Source organism: Ciconia boyciana, chromosome 12 (assembly GCF_034638445.1).
Source record: "Ciconia boyciana chromosome 12, ASM3463844v1, whole genome shotgun sequence".
NCBI lineage: Eukaryota > Metazoa > Chordata > Aves > Ciconiiformes > Ciconiidae > Ciconia > Ciconia boyciana.
The window spans coordinates 1,965,324-1,984,383 of NC_132945.1; the positions used below are offsets into that span (position 1 = coordinate 1,965,324).

The following is a 19,060-nucleotide window of genomic DNA, read 5'->3' on the forward strand; positions in this document are numbered from 1 at the left end:
CTTCTAATGTAGTCCCAGTCACTGGAAAACAATTTATTTGATGTGTCCTCTATTTTCCCTCAGGAAAACATAAATTAGATTCATATTCAGGGGAAGCATCACAAGTGTTTATGGAGGAAATGATTCCCAAAGAAAGTCTGGGGAACAACATCTGTGTATCCTCCAAGGTCTCGAGGACAGCAAAAACACTATTCTGGGAAATCTGTGTTGAACCCACTCCAGAACAGTAGTGGCAGCCACATGTCTGCGTGACTGTGTCCCTGTTGTCTCCCTGGATTTACTGGCTGGCGGATGCTCCCCAGCGCCAGCAGATATCCAGTCCATGCTGCTACTGGTTCCATGATGGACCGCACCCATACAGAAGAGATACCGTCCAAGCCCGTTACACGGCTGAGAGACGGCTCAATATTTACACATAGGTATGTGTAAGTGAATGTCTGACACCTGTGCAAGGGCGGATGATGGGATGCACACTGCTGGTACCTGCTCCTCCCAGGACTCAGAGCTCACACGCAGCAAGGACTGCTTTTGTCTTGTGCCTGGCTGACCACCGAGCAGCACCCGCCAGCATCAATGACTGGAGCTGCTCAGGCTGCCAAAATTTTAAAAAAATCAAACAGTAACTCTGTTGTGACCACTGGATACAACAACAAATAGGTTCAAGCGGACCAAGCCTATGTAGCAGCCCCGTTACGTCTGACCACACCGAGGCTATGACTAAGAGCAGCAGAAGGCAAACAGTGAAACGGGCAGGCTGGGGGAAGCGGAGCCGTGTGGGCCGACAGATGTGAGAGCAGCAGCGTGTTCCTGGGAAGTGTCCAGCATGACTCAAACTGCATATGTCCTTGGGCCACTCCGAAACATTGAGCAGTGGTGGTGCGGGACATGAATTGTACTTTGCTGCAGTTTCATCTACTGTGGAGCAAAGTTCAATTCCTGGCCACATCATTACCCAAATGTTAGCAAAATAACCAACATTTCTACGGTAAAGCAAGGGAGTGAGTGGACCGGTTGCTCCCGGTGACACGGCTCACTCCCATTTTCCCTCTGCTTGGGAGGGCTGGATGCAGAGCAACTCTTGCAGGCATTTATGTTTCCAAGAGGCACCTCAGTGCTGCTCTCACGCTTTGGTTTGCTGTTCGGAATAATAATAAATATAGGCTGCATGTAGGGTGCAGCTCCAAATTTGACAACACAATTCCTATCGAAAGACCACAGAAATTTGCTCACTCTTCTCTTTTGTGGCAAGCCAGGGGATGTGGGTTTCTGCCTTCTCACGTGCTTCACACGGTGTATTTGTTTGCTGTAGGTGTGAGGAACTGGAAGGAAAACAAGTCTCGAAAGACTTTTGATCAGATGACTTATGAAATGCAGGAAATATGGGAAAAGTAAAACTTTGTGTATCTGTATCTTGGCCTGCAGTTGAAAAACAGACTCCTTTATCCACGCAGAGCATACAGGAGAACTTCTTGCTGATGATTATGGTTTTGGCTCTTGCTTTCCTGGAAAAGCTGGTAAAAATTCACCATATATTCTTACTGATTGTCCTATGCATCTTGTCGAGCTAAAAAAGTCAAAACGATTGCCCCTACTTATGAGCACAATGTTAGACTCTGTGAGTAAGGCCATAAATTTTTACATATGTGTTAGGTACAAAGAAACACCAAGAAAGTAAAAAATTGAGGGAGAACACAGGATATGAATAAATGATAATTTAGATAAATGGAGGCAGCTAACAAGGGGACACTTAACAAGCAAACATGTCATTTACAGTAGGAAGAGCTCCTAGACTGTGCATTGAGGAAGGGGAGGAAAGGTCTTTAAATGGAGACATTAAAATCTAATCAAGACAAAGTACTGGACAAATAATTGCAGTGAAAAAACCCCTTCTGCATTGATGAGAAGTAGTAAGATCTTTTAAAGTCAAATATACTTAATTTTACAATTCAGTTAGCTAAGTAACAATATTATGCCTTGGAAATAGAATAATGCAAGAAGGCAGAATTTAGTGTGGGGACACACAGAGGCACCATCTTTGGAGGAGATATCAAAATTGCCTCTAGTGCTCCTCCAAGGGCAGAGGGAAAATCACATTTAATTTTTGGCACCGAGAAGAAAACACTGTATGCACGTAGTTTCACGCTGTGTGGTCCACGAGGACTGACCGTGATGGAGGCGGTCCCGTCAGGGGCACGGCAAGCAGGCGTTGGGTAGGGGAAGTGGGGGAGCTCAGCAGAAAGCTGTGGTGCCAGAGCTGAGGAAGTCTGTGGGCACCGGGGAAATTCCCACCGCCGTCGTCCTCGGAGATGAGCCAAGCGATGCCAGCGCAGGAATGCTGTGACTCAAAAGAAAGCAATTCTCCAGACCCATAATTGAAAACAGACTGAATTGACCACGGTAGCTACTGGGGGAGCTGCGGCTCCTGTGAGCCCTGAACGAGGATGACAGACTGCGCGTAAACCCACGTTATGAACAAAAATGAAAAGGCGCAAAGGCTTGTTCGCTGCACGGCACAGAGAGAAACAAGGGAGCGGCTGCTGAGGAGAGATTTGTGCAGGCAGGGTTGTAGCTCTGCAGAGCTAGAGCCCAAAAGTGGTTAACCTGGGCGGCGGGGAGGTTTCAGGCTTTCCTGCGTTAGTCATTTAGAAGAGCTGTCAGCTGAGAACTTGCAAACTCCTTCAAGAGATTCCCAAAACTTCAGCGATGGGCAGCTACGGGGAATTTCCTTCTTTTGCCTGGATGAGGGGCATTTCCCAAAGTGCTGTTACCACTATCATTTCCAGATTGGAAATGTGAGTTAGTCAGTGAAAGATGAAGCCAAAACCAAGTGAGATTTGCATTAACCTTTTTGTACCTAGTTCTTCCCCCCAGTTTTATGAATCACCACCATATCTTTATGCATTTTAACTGTAATCTTGATACATTCGATACCTTAGACAAAAAGGATTATGCCATCATCCTTTTCACTGTTTGCTGTAAGGAAATCTTTCCTGTCAGCTATGTGAAAGGGGCTGATGAAATCCTGAAGCCGCTTGCAAGAATGTCTTATCCCTGGACTTACTGTCCACACGGAATAAACATTACATTAGTAATGCTTTATCCCAGCATTTGCCCTCATTAAAAGTGAATTTCCTTTTCTATAGTGAAACTAGAGAATAAAGGCAATAAAACAAGTGAGCTGATTATTTTCTTTGCTGATGAGCTGTTTGGAAAGGTGGAAAGTAGAAACTTGTATTCTTGAGAGAGCTGCAGGATACACCCAGGTCACGCATCTCCATAGCTGCTCCTGCATGTTTTACCAAGGGGCCAACATAAAACATCCTCTCTGTAATGAACATCTTGGAAGATTCTTGTCTGTGCACGGCATGGGGAGATAGTCACTGTCCTCTGCCAGCAAAGGCACAATCGCCTCGCCTTGCGTCCTGCCTGAGGATGTCGGTTACGTCTGAGAAGCAGCCACGTTGGACTCGAGGACACGTAGGAAGGTCCATCCCTCCCTCGGAGAGTACGCTCATCTTTCTGCTGCTCGAAGCGCTGAACCAGCAGGGATAGGGCTGAAACTCTCCAATTCCTGCTTCTCCAGCACGCGGGCTCTGCTGGTTTTCCATCAGAAAGGGCACAAAGCAGGTCAGCTCAACAGCTTTTGGGAAGCCCTCCTGTTGGTTTGCTGCCTGGGAAGGTCCGGCCATACTGGCTGCAGCTGGGTGCCTGGAGGAGATGCTACGTGTCACTCCTGTCCTCAACTCTTCCCTTCATCGCCCGGCTCTTCCTCACACTTGCAAATACCTGCCTGGCTTCTTCTTCTCCCTTTTCTAGTAAGAAGAGACAGTCATTTGGCTAGTTTGTAATTTTAAAATAAGTTACTTGAACACTGCGAGGCTTGGGAGAGAAGATAATGATAAGGAATTGTGGAGAACTTCAGTGAGGAATCACAAAAGGTGCTGGAGAAATGCGTATTCTCTGAGGATAATAAAGATGGGAAATGACATAAAGTCAGATGCCCAGAGAGGAGACCCTTCAACTGTTCAATCAGGGAAGAAATGGGAAATCTTGGCTGAAGACCAGACAGTAATTGTTCTGGTTTCTCAAGCCAGAGAAAAAAAAAAACTAAGGCAAAAAACGGGAAGAGCAGCACAGGCTGTACCTACCATAGCTGTAAACCGGATGGCCCAGGGAATCACAGCAGCTGGCACGACTTTAGAACCAAATAAGTGGTTAACCACAAAAGAATAAGAATTAGGACTTGTTTTATAGGACCAACCGGAAGAGTTATTTATAAAGAAAACTGCCTTCCTACCATTTCCTCAAAATCTTCAAGCATGTTAAAAAAACCTCGCAGAAATGCAAGATATTCAGATGATGTCATTTATCTGGATTTCCTCAACAAAGTTTTTCTCGGCATGGTATAAAGGAAAAGAAATAGGAATAGGACTGTTTTCAGTATCAGCAAGAGAGAGAGGCTGTAGGAGCGATGGGCAGTTTTCATCGTGTCCCTTGGCAGGGTTTTGGGTTGTACAAAATTGCACTACGAAGAGGTGGAGAGGGGACGCCGATGAGATGGCAAGGGAAAAGTGCTGGAAACCCTCTGGGGTCAAAAGTAAAGTGGAGTACTTTGGACTGAAGAAAATTGACATTTTCTTACCTCTTGCTGAATTCTAATTAAATTCAATTGTATTTCAGTTGCTGAGGAAAAAAAAATTAGAAGTTCTCAGCTGCAAAGAGCACTGCTAATCAATGTACGGAGCTAGCCAAAGCCTTCAAACAAAGGTGTAGCGCAAAATAAACAGGTTACGGAAAAATACCGGAAACCATCTCACGCCACTGCAGAAATCAGTCGGGGATGCTCTGTTCATTCTGCTTTGTTAAGGTTTGAACCTGTGGGTTCAAAGAGGAACACTGAAAGCCATCAGTCATTGGGAGTGGTTACTAATGCAGGTAAATATTAACTGGGGGGAACCAATTAAAGATTTCACCGCAGCCACCGTTCCCATGGCTGGTCCCGTCTCTCCGCGCTGGCTCTGCAGACACCTGCCAGCCCTGCGAGGCGAAGTGGGGCATGGCTTGGGTCCGGAGCACCCAATCTCACCCCTCCCACCTTCCCTGTGATTTTATTATTGTTTTCACAGAGTCGGTGCCGCAGGGGAAGCACTCTGATGAAATGGGAAGTCCCCTGGAGAAACAGAGGGTTTGTCTTATCTTTTCCATAGGTTATTATGAAATTTCAAGCTGGTGAGAAAGTGTGTAGCTTGTTAGCAGAATTGATGCTCTTGCAGCTGACGGTTCTGTTTTATCATCTTGGCATGCAAGCAAAATAAGCAAATGCAATAGAAACAGTAGTTGTAAAAACCAAAACTGCTACGGAGAGCCTCAGGCAAAAGCGAACTCATTCTTATTAAAGTCAAATACAAAAATAATTATTTATACACATAAATAAAAGCACAAATTATATTAATCACCAACCAGTCAAATCCTTTTTTTCAGAGACTTTCCCTGGCTTTGGCAGATGTCCTCTCACCAGGACTCCAGCGTGAACCCAGGACTGCTGTTGCTCTCTGAGCAGGCAGGAGAGCGCATGGCTGCCTTCCCTGCGTGATCCTCAGGCTGCGGCTGTAACGACAGTGCTTTGCAGCACCTGGATTTTCAGCTCCTTTATCTTTCTGCAGCTTTCTGTCACTTAGAGAAGCAGTGAGGGGAACGGCATGCTGCCGGCAGAGCTGGCCTTGAACTGGCAGCAAACCCTCCCCGTTGATCAGAAACCAATGCAGCATCACTGCCTTTCACTCCCTGCTTTCGTGTCCTGACTCTAGGCGTGAGATCGGCATCCACGATAAGGTTGGGAGCTGTGGCACGTGTTCACGCGGCTGTGAACATATACCGGTTTGCTACTCTCCACGACGTCTGTGGGATGCTTCTCCGCTCTCCCACCGCACCGAGACCTCGTGAAGAGACTCCCCTGCCCTGAAACACGGATGAACTTGGCTTAACCAACGTCACGCCTGGAGAACAACAGAGGAGGGTCAGTGCAAACGTAATCAGCATCAAACCTGGATATCCCAGGCAACACCGACACAAACACTCATCGGGGAGAGCCCGGTCCAGCTAGATATAGTGCTGCTTTTCATGCCAGAGGACATCTTTTCTTTGCTCAGAGTAATTTTTTTACTCATGGATAATCTGTGTTAGCTCACGCCACACCCAGACGAGTGCAGGATTACACCCTGTCATCTGCTCCATCTTGAAGCATGTTTTTGAGGAAGTGTCTGGGACTCCTCTTCCACACAGGGCATCAATTTTTCCAGACAGCTGAAAGTTAATAGCTACCATGATTCAAGCAAGTAATTCTTGTGAAACCAGCTCTGGGGATGTTGCCTAGCAAAACAAATTCTGTCAGCGTAGCCCCATGCTCTGACGTGGTACTGAATACGCAGTGCTATATATAAAAACCAGGAAGCAAACCAAGGGAAGCAGCACATTTTAGCTCTGCTGCAGACCATACACAGAATACAGTGATGCAGAAAACTATTCCTGGCTGCTTTTTCCAGCAAATGTAAGTATTTTTGCTTTTAAACTAAGAAAAAGCTAATGCCACTTCATTACAGTCAGGATATTCAGTGGTAATCTGGGTTTCAAATTTGTTCTCCTCTTCTGTATATTCTTTGACACAATTCCAGGAGGAATTTTGAAAGGAAGTATTTGTTTAAGAGTAGGAGATATTTTTATGTGCCTCTCAAACTACAACAGCATACCAATGACAAATTAGAAATTATTAACTGAAATTTGTAAAGTGTCTCAGGAGAGCAATTTCTGTGGAGATAAAAATTACTACCATTGAAAACGCAAAGTGCTCGTTTGGGAAACCTCCCACGGGCTTGAACTGAGGTTTCATCTGAATAAGGACTAAACAAAAACTGTCTAAGTGCCACTGTCCATGCGCAGCGTTCAAATACCGCAAGAGGCTGCTCTGAAAACTGTAAATAAATAGACGAATGGACTCAGGTTGCCTTCTTCACCCATTCAGGCAGGATAGGAGCGGGTGTTCTGGAAAGAGCCCCCCCGTCCTGTTCCCACCCGGCCCCATCCCAGGAGTGATCCCCCCTGCCCTGGCTGGGTGGAGGGAGGGCAGCTGCCCCCCCTGCCTGTCCCTACCCTGGTGCAGGCAAAGGGAAGGGTCTGCCAGTGGACAGCACCTATTCGCCACTCCCCGAGGTCTTTCACGGGCTGGCAGGATTTCCCGGCTGGAGGGAAGCTGCTGAGGTGGCTGTGGAGGAGGATGCTGGCAGCGGGAGCTCAGGAGAGCCGTGCTGGCAGCCACCTTCTCCAAAGGAGGAGCCTGTGGCTTCAGACCTTGCTTTGCACTCTCTTCATACATCTGTTCTTTATCCAACGACTCTTTAATCTTACATAGGTCAAAGCTATGACTGACTAGTGATGTGCGCCCGGACTGGTCTCGGAGCTCGGCTAGAGCAATGAGGAGTGTACCCTCAAACCATCCGTGCAGCGCGGGCAGTGCAGCCATGCTGCCTGCAGGCAACGCTCCCTGCCTCCTGCTAAAGCCCAGTCCATGCCCGCACAGCGTTCGGGAGGGTGTGCGCTGGCAGACGCCAAAACTGTGCTGCGGGCCATTGGAGCTCTCTCAAGACTATAAAGAACTGAGCTCCAGCACGCGGGAACATCTCCCAGTTGTTTAATTTACTAGAGCAGATGTATCCAAACAGGATTTGGAACAAGTATCAGAAACCGGGATGCCCTTTTCCCTAGCAAACATCCGCAACTACCTGTGTGGTGATCCATGAGCCTTCTCCTGATCCCTGCCCCTTGGCCCGGGGTGTCAGCTGTTTTCCTACACTGTGCCCAGACTCCTTAGATGGTGCAAAAAGTGTCCCCGCCTCAGGAGAACCTGTAGCCTGCTGGTTGGGACACCCACGAGAGAGAAACATCTAAATGCCCTGCAGCAAAGGAGGAAATCAGACCTTGTTCTGCTACATTCTGGATGAGAGCTTTAACCGCTAAATCATAGTGTGAAAGGGGTGGAGGGAGGCAGGAGGGAGCCACAGCAATGGTCCCGTCTCCTGGGGCAGCTGCGGCTTGAAAGGAAGGACACCACTGAGACATCTCTAACAAGGTGGGAAGGCATCTCCCATCCAGAAAATCCAGTTCCTTTCCAAAGCGCATTGCCACATTATGTAAAATGCTGGAAATGCTGACGTTTTCAAGAAGGGAAGAGGTGATAAACATGCCAAGCTCCTTAGCATCTGGACTGGCTGCTTCTGGGCACCTCCTCCAGCTGTACCGGCTGCCCGGCATCCTTTTCTAACACTCGTCATGAGAAGAACCCTATGGGCTCATCACCAAGTCCTGGGGTGTAGGATAGGACCCAGTGCCCAGAAGCTCAGAGTTAAAATGCTCCACAGGGACAAGATAAAATTCTGCTGTAAATCCAGCCATCAGTGTCTTCTTCCTTCCAAACTTCTTAAGTGAAAAAAAAGTATGGAGGAAATATATGAATGGGACAGGCTCACTGGAGAAATCTGGTTTTATCCACATGGCAAACCTCTGGTTGATTCAGTTTGTTTTCCAATGAAGTTTTATTTCGACATTATCCAGAGGAGATGTAAAAGCCCAAAGTTAGTGAACTGCACATTTTGCTCACTCATTCAGCTGCTCAAAGCAGCTCAGATTTGTTTACTACCCTTCATCTGGGAATCACAGCCTCGAACTTAGCTGAAGTTCTGGGGGCAGATATGTTGATCTTCAGCACACAGCAGCCTGGGCCAGGGTACCTGTACTTTCCAGGATACAACAATTCACGACAGTAGTCAGTTGTTGTAAAATGAGCAAAGATCTTTATCGAGGCATATAATTTGTCTCTTCAAAAATATACTTAATGAAAATACACACAGAAATAGGCTGCAATAAAAAAAAAAAGAACATCCTTAATGTACTTTTCCAAAGAAGGAGTAGCTTGCTTGAGTAACAAGATAAATCAGTATTCAACTGTACATATCACAGCTTGGTTCTCCTCCACTTCTAGCTAGTGAGTGGTATGAGCTTTCACACTGTGGATTCAGATGGTTTTGTTCCAATAGATCTTAATTTCATTGCCGCTTTGTATTGGAACAAATGGTCAAACCAATGCTCAGACATCAATGCTCAGAGATTAACCCTTCTCTTCACCACCTCCTGTATCCTCAGCAGTGAAGCAAAGCCACTTCTTGGTAAGTTACTATACACTAAAGGGACTGTGCCAGGACTAGTGGCAAAGCCCCTTGACTTAATGGAAAGAGCACAGACCACTGATTTCAGAAAGATTTTGTCAAAACAGAAAATGCAGAATAATTTTTCCAGTTAATCACTGTGGAAAACTAGGGTAAGTTGAACTGTGTCACAGTTCAGCTGAAGTACTGGACTAAATTTTTCCTGCCCCTTCTGTAAGGGATTCCACTAACAAGTTGGCTCAGATACTTAAAAAAAAACCAAACAGAAAAGGTGCGTGTGAATCTTGGATGAGTCAACCTGGTACAAACCGAGTCTCAACAAGCAACGGGAATCCCACTCTTAAAAAAGTTGGCTTGGTACCTTTCATAGGAATCACTCAGAATTATAATTTTCCCATAATCTCATCAAAAGAAAAAACAGGCCAGGACTAAAGCAACCACCCAGACCTGTTGGGTAACTGTACTGGAAAAACTTTGAAGTACAAGCTCCAAGGTGTTCACATCAGGAATACTGAGAATTTACATAAGGAGATAGGCACTCAAATATGAAAGAAATGGCATTGTTATATTTAGCTAAATCTCTGATCCCTTCACCACTGGTCAGATTTTAGATCCAATATTCAAAATAAAGGGAAATAACTGTCAAAGTTTTAGTAAGAGTAGAGTCTGCATAAGGATGCGTTTGGAAGCATTACGGCAAACAGCTTAGGCACAACTAAGTGAGGAATTCAAGACACAACACAAATGGCTTTGTAGATGGCTCATACAAAATTGTTAGTATAACTATAACAATGATATTATTGTAATGACTGAGATTCGTTCCTTCTGAGCAAAGAGTGTATTGCTGCGTCCCAGGATGCCTGCAGAATGAAGGTCATGAACTAATGTCCTGGTGTGACGTGAGCCATAACTTAGATATTATCCGAGTAGAGAATTCTTGACAAAATAGGCACTATTTCATTTGTAGGTAGGGCTTATTATAATTTGGTACTCTAAATGCTCTTCACAGACATGTAGGAAATAGGGCTGAAAGGCACTTGATGTCCATCAACCTACAAGATGATAACCGTTCCTACCTGTACTCCTAACAGACACCCTCCCACTGTGCTCCTGAAGACTTCCAGTAACGGAGGGTCTGTGATTTCCTGAGGCAACCTATTCCAGTGCTTGATTATCCTTCCTGTTAAAAGCTTTCCTTACTTGGGATCTAAATTGCCCTGATGTAAATGAAACAAATGGGCTCTCTTCTATTCTAGACTAGGCAACCCGATTCCTTTCCCCCTACATCACGTTTTTTCTCTCTCTCTGATAATTGTCATCAGTCTCCTTGAAGTATCTTCAGCAATTGATACCTTTCTTGAGCTGTTGGCCTCAAAACTGGTCGCATACTTCAGTCAAGACCTAATTTCTGCTAATTGAAACCAAAGATTCATCCCATACGGTTACAGCCATTTCTCCTGTTTATGCATCGCAAGATGGCATCTGCCTTTCCCGACACAACCGTCGCTGACTCCAGCTGTGAGTGTTGCCGTCCACAGGCTGTATCAATACCCACTTGTGCCAGCATTGCTGCTGACGGCAGCCATCCTCCTCCCCTGCCAACGCGTTCGCTCTTCCTCTCGCTCACTGCTACGCGGGGACCAGCTCTTGTATGGATTTGAAATTGTACTTGCAGATTTGTGATAGCTGACTTAATAAGCAAAATTCATAAGCATGAACACTATTCCTTATTGTAGTTAATGAAAATGCACAAAATGTCAGATCTCTGCAGAACCCTATCTGATACATCATTCCTCTAATTTCTGATAATTAGCCTTTTCTTAGTTTCCCATCCAGCTATGCATGACAATCATAGTTTTGTCTCGTCCACATTTCCTTCGCTTGTGTCCTGGTTTCAGCTGAGATAGAGTTAATTTTCTTTATAGTGGCTGGTATGGGGCTACGTTTTGGATTTGTGCTGAAAACAGTGTTGATAACACAGAGATGTTTTAGTTGTTGCTGCACTGGGCAAGGACTTTTCAGCTCCCCATGCTCTGCCAGGTGCAGAAGAAGCTGGGAGGGGGCACAGCCAGGACAGTTGATCCAAAGGGACACTGCCCAAAGGGCTATTCCACACCACATGGCCTCATGCTCAGTGTATAAAGCTGGGGAAGAAGAAGGAAGGGGGGGACGTTCGGAGTGATGGTGTTTGTCTGCCCAAGTAACCATTACGCGTGATGGAGCCCTGCTTTCCTGGAGATGGCTGAACACCTCCCTGCCCATGGGAAGGAGTGCATGAATTCCTTGCTTTGCTTTGCTGGCGTGCGCGGCTTTTGCTTTCCCTATTAAACTGTCTTTATCTCAACCCTCGAGTTTTATTACTTTTGCTCTTCCGATTCTCTCCCCCATCCCACCAGGGGGGAGAAAGCGAGCGGCTGCGTGGTGCTTACTTGCCGGCTGGGGCTAAACCATGACAGCTTGCTCCTCTATAAGAATGCCTCGTGAAACAATATTGAAAATCTTAATAAAATTCAAGATATATGACACTTGCTGCTTTTCTACTCGCCCATGAGATCTATTAGCCTGCTACAGAAGGAAGCTGGGCTCAATAGATTTGCTTTATCTGTGAGAAATCCACATTGTTCTTCCTTATTTTCTCTCTGTCGTTTAGGTAACAATTTGCTTGATTATTTTAGTAGTTTTCTGGGAACTGAAGCTTACAATTTTCTGGCTCCTCTTGCCCTACTCCTCCCTTTTAAAGACAGGCCCCATCTTTGCTATTTAAAGTTTTCTGGAACTTCTACCATTTGTCTTTAAAGACTTCTCAGTGATAAATAACATCTCTGGAATTGCTTCAGACAGTGCTCTAAGTGCTCTCAGATAAACTTCTTGAAGCTCAGGAATCTGAAAACACAGAATTTATCTAAACAACATCCACCTCGTTCTTCCTTTAGTCTAGTCAGGAACCTCACTGGAGGTCTTCTGTTGCTAGCTCTTGCTATGGCACATGTCCAGCTGTAAGTGTGCCTTTCAGAGAAAAAGAACTGTGGTTTTCTAATTTTGGCATCAACAGTTGGTTGGTAATGCAAACTTTGCAGGGAGCAGACTCATTCCTCGGTCTTCCTTTGTCTGACAATGGATTTATGGAATGTTTCCTCCTTACCGTACATCACTTCTTCACTGCACTTCATCTTGTGTCTTGGTCTTTCCAATATCATTCTTAGATGTTTATGCTATTCTTTTATACTAATCTTCATCATATAATCCTCGCTCCATTTTTTGTAAACATCTTTCTTGCTTTTGAGATCACAGGAAACTAATGATTTAACCAAATTAGTTTGTTAGTGGTCTTTGTAAGCTTATCCCACACAGGGATAGTTCACGCTTAGGCCCTTATTGGCATAATTTGTGTAATACTGCATCAAAAGGGCCTAAGCGTGAACTAAAATATCTGGGCACTTTACAAACTTCATTCCTGCTTAAGATACGAGTGTGTAAATACAAGGTCAGATTCTGAGCCGTTAGTCATCTCCAGCCAATTCTCTATACCTTGCAAAGGTGTAGTTGACAGTGATGGGTACTTTGCACGTATAGGAAATGAGTAAAGCCTTGGGGTGCAAGGGCAGGAACCCTGACTCATTAGACTTCTTCAGCATGTTGATATGAAATCACCGTGAAGAGCTGTTAAGCAAACTTAATCTCACTGATGCAGAATACTTCACTTGAAGCTGCCCACTGAGATGCGAAGGACCCCCAGGCAGAAGCAGATCATCCAGGTACCTCTTTCTACTGAATTTAAGGCAAAGGGACTGTTCACAACCTTTTATAGGAGATAATGGTCAGACAAAGAAGGACTCCCGCTGGCAGCCTATGGGAACTGGCTGTTTTCATAAATTTCATTGTTCCAAATGTTGCCTAAACCCAGCAGCGTGCCATTCTTGATGGCTGGTTCTGTCGGGCAGCATTAGCTACCAGTCGGAGAGATGCAGTTTTTCCTCTTGCTCGTGCACCCGAGTGAACTGAGGCTTGTATCAGGCCTGTCCAGAGAGAAACTCAACCCCAAAGCACACCATCGCTGCAGAAGATTGCAGGCAACCAGTGGTGGGTAAGTATGAAAGGACTCCAGGCACCCAGAAGCACCAGGAGCAATGAATGTGGTCCTCCTCCAAACGCCTTCATCCCAAGGCTCTTTTGTGCACCTTCCCACAGGTCTATAAACTTTCCCTCAAATTCCGGGTCAGATCTCACAATTGATTCATAAACACCCAACTGGATGCATTAGGAGATTCAACTAATAAACAAACTGGAAACATAACAGTATAGCGGTCTCAGTGGGAAATTAGAATTGTATCTAATTATAGCTTTGCTGAGCCCAAGGAGTAAAATGCTAGCGGTTGCCATCAGGCACCCCAGCGTGGGACAGCAAGTTGGTTATAGGCTTTGTTAATGGTACTTAAGAAAAAGAAATGTAAACAATACATGCGAGCAATAATGCTTCAAATGGCTCTTTGCTTTTTGCTTACTCCCAAAGAAATCTAGATATAAACCCAGAACATTAGAGAAACGTTTTAAATGGTGCCGTAGCTGGTGCTGGGCGCCAGCTGGACCAGCTTCCAGCCGTGCGGCAGCCGCCGTGGCCCTGGGAAGCTCCACTGCTGCGCTCAGAGCCGAAAGCTCACAAGCACGAGGAGCTCCATTGTGCACGGGGATGCTACTACCAACCACACATCAAACCAGAGACCACATCCTTTCTCAGCAAAACTTAAAAATCCCAGGGGTTTCTGCAGCCAGCAGTTGTATGCTTGTGAAGCTGTAGCAGCGGGCACTGCTGAGCCCACGTTTTCCCTGGTAGCCCAGCATCTGTAATTTATTGCCATTTCCCACACTGCGCCCAGGCATTCAATTTTATTCAGAAGCTATAGCCACCATATGAATGTGTATGAAGAGTTGAGCTAATGACCGGAAAAGAAAATCAAATGGGTATTTGTGTGGTAATTCTCAATTACTGAATCAACTGGGACCTTTCTTGGATAGTGTTCCTTTTATGTTATTACTTTGTTTCCCAGAATGAGTAATAAATATCTAATTTACCCTCCTACACAGCACAACTGGAAATCTTTTTCTTGCTGCAACATTAGAGAATGGATTCTTCATTCTTGAATTGACCCACGAAGGCAAACAGACAAAAACTTGCATAATGAAATTAGCCCTATTCTGACCTCAATTTTTCCAGTATTAGTCCAGAGTTATTCCAGTTTCCTGCAATGACCCCTGCGTTAACTACAATAATATGCTATCGCCTGGGTTTATATGCAATTTACTTCCCAACTGATGCAGTCTGAGGATTTCACATACTGAACGCCTCTGAAGCTGGGTAACCAGCCAGGATGCCAGCATGTGTCTGTACAAATGCAGGTACATAATAAGCTGTCTGGAATCTATCCCACTAATTTTACATTTAATCACCCTTTTTTATATGTATTCTAGGTATTCTTCCCTAACTGGCATTTCTATGGAGAGAGACCACATGAAAGATCTCAGAAGATACCTGGTACTTAAATATATCCAATACCTTGTCCTGTCTTCTTCATACACTATATGCACTTTTCTGGGCCTGCTGGGCAGTTTGTACACGATAATCATCCTGCAGTCTGCAAAGGTTTCGTCCAAGTCCACTGCAGTTCTCATTTCGAGCCTAGCGAAGGCAGACATCCTGGTTTCTGTTAGCATTGTTTCTGAGATGGTCGTATGGACCTTTGATGTCAGTATCTCATCTCCAGCGTTCACATCAGCCCTGCAGCAGAACCTCCTCACTGCAAACACGCACATCAGCTGCTTGCTGCTAAGCTGTGTCGCCTTCGAGGCTTACTTGATAACCTTCTTCCCCACAGAGTCTCGACATTTACGGACGGTGAAAAATGCCAGACTGACATCCAGGATCATCTGGATCCTGGTGACTGCGGAGTGTGCCCTGTTCCAGACGGATGACCTCCTGAAGGCCAGCAGCACTTCTGCTCCCACCCACAGCCCTTGCGTTTTGTTGTTTCACTTCTCCAGCACGGCTGCAGCCCTTCTCAGGTCCCTCAGTTACTTCCTGGGGATTCTTTTAAGGATTGTCAATGTATACGTCTACTACAAAATATTTTTTAGCATGTCTAACAGATCTGCACTAAAAACAAAGTAGCTCGTATTCCCGGGGGAAGCAGCGCTGTGACACCAAACAGAAGATAACAATTTCAAACTATTGGTTTGAAAACCGTTCAATAACCAGGACCAAGGCTCACATTTTGGCACACCACTGAGTTCAAACCTCCCTGTTTTCTGATGCTATTTAGCCTTGGTATTGTGAGGAGCTTGGGGTTGAGGACCCCTTGGCACTGAAACATAACAAAGTTGGGCTGTGGGTGCTCGTGTTGACAGCCTTAGAGCACCACAGGCTTGCTTTGAATGTTCTCGATCTAGAGTTTATTCACTGTACGGGTGAAACAAATGACATTTCATGAACATTTGTAAAAACTAAAGCAACTCAAATATTTTTTCTATAAAAAAAGGTGCTTAGAGGCTTACTCAGGGATCCACTGAGCCAAGAGCTGTCTAGTTGTATACTAAAGACATGATCTATGTCCTAAAATACCTCTAACCCAGGTAACCCACTGGGCTCAGCGGGTAGGATCGAGAGACAAGGTGAGCACCAAGCTGACCTAGCCTAGCTGGGCTCGTCCCACCTGCCCCACCATGAGAGTCCCCAGGACAGAGCGGGGCTGAGCTGCCACACCTCGGTGCACGCCTGGAGCTATTCTTGGGAGGTTGCTACAACAAAGTAGTAAATAGCTTCTCTCACATCCCCCTTCAGAAATAAACAGGAGGTGGAGAGCCAGAATGCAGTTATTTGCTGCAGCCCTACAAGGGGAGAGAGAGATTGAGAAAACCCCTGTGTTGAGGGCTCCACGTGCTGTACCCAGAGGGAGCTGTCATTTCGGTGGCTGTGGTTTCGGAGGCAGGGAGGGACGCGCCGAGGTTAGCAGTGCTGTTCCAGCTCCCTTGGTGCAGAAGACCAGGGCCACGGATGCCCCTCTGACTGCACTGGGGCTTGGGAGGATGTATAACAGAGCTGTAACCTAGGTGGTGATTCCTGGGGTCTCCTCAAAGCACTGGGAGGTTATCAGAAAAACATAAAGTACTCCAGATACCTCAGATGCTCCCCAACGCACAAGTGGACGTAAGCATTTCCAATTACTCTTGCACTTTGCATGGGAGATGGCCTCCAGCTTCAATTAAAGACTGTGGTTTTGAGAGATTGAACTTCTGTGATATGTTCTGCAATCCGCAGATTGTAAAAGGTGCAAAGAAAAGTGAAATAAGCCAAACCCCAAGTATTAATAGCCAAAAGGCTACATACAGCCTCCCTCTGTCATGCTTCCAGACCTTCAATACACGTTGCTAGCTTGAACACAGCAATAAGCCTCTGTCCATTTGAAAAGAATAAGGACGTGGGGCACAAAACCCAAGTGTGATGAATTTCAGCTCTAACCTTCCCTCCTTCAGCCTGCAGTAGGTCCTCACACTCAAATTGGTACACGTGAATGCCTGATGTGCCCTGCTGGTAGCCCTTACTTGGCACTTAGACTATCAGAGCTGAAAACTGGAGCCGTGACCACTTTCCTGAGTGGCCTGTAGTTCAAGGTGACCAAGAGGCACAGGAGCTGTCACCTGAAGATCAGACTTCACAAACCCAAGGCAAACAGCAAGTGCAGAGGAGTTTCCTGCTCTTTGCTCTGCTCACGAACCAGTTTCTAAATTTCACAATCACACTTTTTGTAGTTGGTCTCAGAAGTGTTTTCTTCCTCCTTCATCAAGATGAACTTGACCAAAAGGCAACACCCAGAAAAGGGGCAGTGAAACTGGGTGCACCCGTCGTGCTGCCAGGGCAGGAGGTGGCCAGCAGTGGGAGGTCCTTCTCTCCTTGGGACTGTCTGCATCGCAGCCAGACTAAGTGAAACGAAAGAGGGCTTTTTTGCATGTCAGATGAAGTCAGCTCAGTTTTAATGAAAGGCAAATATCCTGGCCTAAGGAGCATGCATCTTACATTGGGATCTCTGAGATCACTCAAGTGCATTTTTTCTGACAAGGACACTAATGAAAACCTTTTTTACACAACTATACCCTGCTTAGTATCTCCAGAGTCATTTTAGAGACCCTTCCTGCTTCCTTTCGTCCTTCTCTTTGTGTTCCTTCACGACCGTTGCTACACTTTTTGAGAAACGGCTGAATCTTTGCTTCTACATCAAAACCCAAGCAATAATAATGCGGATGTACCTGGCTGGCTCTAAGAGATGAAAATACTGAGCTCTGGATTACAACTGCTAAAATCTTTAAAAATACTCTAATCCCTTTGGCTGCAGTAATACACTTCAAAAAACTATGAATATTGTTATCACCAGAGTTCACTTATCTGCCTAAGTGCAGTTACTTGCGATTAATATCAGCAGATGCTGCGGACAGTGCAGGGCCAGAAGCGAGTGAAAAGTGCCGGCTATTGTTTCTGAGAAGACTGAAAGGAAACAACGCTAAGGGCTGGGTATCTAGTAAAAGCAAATCAGAAAAGTAATAAGTCACTTAGAAAAACTTTGCTGCAATCCCTTAAATTAGAAAGTTGCCTAACAAAGCTGATTCCTTCTGCAAGGATGTCTTAATAATTAGATGCACTGTGATATACTGTTCTTATTCTGGAAGCCTGAAGTGCCACTTTCAGGAGAGGCAAATTGCTGTTTGAAATGTTGTAATTAATAAAATTTTGTTTTGTTAAAGCATGTGCATTATTTATTACAAACGTGTGCTCTTTCTGAGGATCTGCTACGCTTTCGGCTCCTCCTCCAGAAGCCCATCCAGATGGCTGAGTGTTCACGAGCAGACCGGAGCCGTATGTGGCACACAAGGCATACAGGGTTTTTAATCTTCGAATTCATCACTTAGCTGAAGAATTTTTTTTTTTGCCTGATTTTCTTGATAGGTGCCTCTGCCCTCAGGACAATCCTTTTCTTAAGAAATTAGTGAAAGCAAACACTGAGCGTGACTTGGCTTAAAGAGCAAGCACATAAAAAGAAGGTAGCCTATAGCAAAATACTGCAGGTATTTACTTGTATCTGGAAATGGGGATCCCAGGTACCGCAGTGCAGCAGGACCAAGCTGCGTGTGTACGAGGAGATGCCGTGGGTAGTACCTTCTCCTGCTCCCTTGCCCAGGGGGACATGGGGACACAGAGCTTTTAGCAACCCTTTTACTGTAGCAGCTGTAGAGCAATGTTGCTTCTTTCTGAGCAGGAGGAAACCAGGCAAGGGGAAACCGCGCTGTCTGCCTGCTTCACTTTCCCAAACACCCAGACCGTTAGCTGAGCCTCACGTTGACAAGAATATGTGAATGGGTGAGTCCGAAGCTTGGCTCCAAGGTCACGGGAAGCGAGGACAGGTGGATTCAGCAGCAGAGATGCTAGTTTTCATGGATACTTATTTGATGTGGCTTTTAAATTGGTCCCTGTGCAAGACGGAGTGCCTCCCTGCAGTGTAGCACGTTGCAAACTGTCCTGGCTCCTGGGTGGGTCAGAAGGGACACGAGGGGCCAAAAATGCTGCCTGGGCAGCAAGTGGAGAGAGATGCTGAGTGGGCAAGAGGGAAGGTGGGGTCATTTTTCAGGTTGTTGCTCGGTGTCCTTGGTCATAGACCGTTCCCTCACCTTGGCTGGGGGCTTCGGTTCCCCATCAGAATTCCCGCAGCCCTCCAGCTTTCCCCAGGTGCCCTGTGGGGAGACGGGTCATTACTGTGTAACAGCAAAGGGAAGCCCTCTTCTGATTGTTCTAATTTGTTGTTTTA

The 19,060-nt window shown here is 45.8% G+C and overlaps 1 long non-coding RNA gene across 1 annotated transcript; it reads left to right on the forward strand.

Moving 5' to 3' along the window:
• Positions 1–2,846: 2,846 nt before the first annotated feature.
• LOC140658563 (uncharacterized) lies at positions 2,847–17,968 on the forward strand. Its single transcript, XR_012044782.1, has 4 exons — positions 2,847–4,935; positions 5,482–6,547; positions 14,682–14,745; positions 15,086–17,968. It is a non-coding gene; the product is annotated as an uncharacterized lncRNA (long non-coding RNA).
• The last annotated feature ends 1,092 nt before the right edge of the window (positions 17,969–19,060 follow it).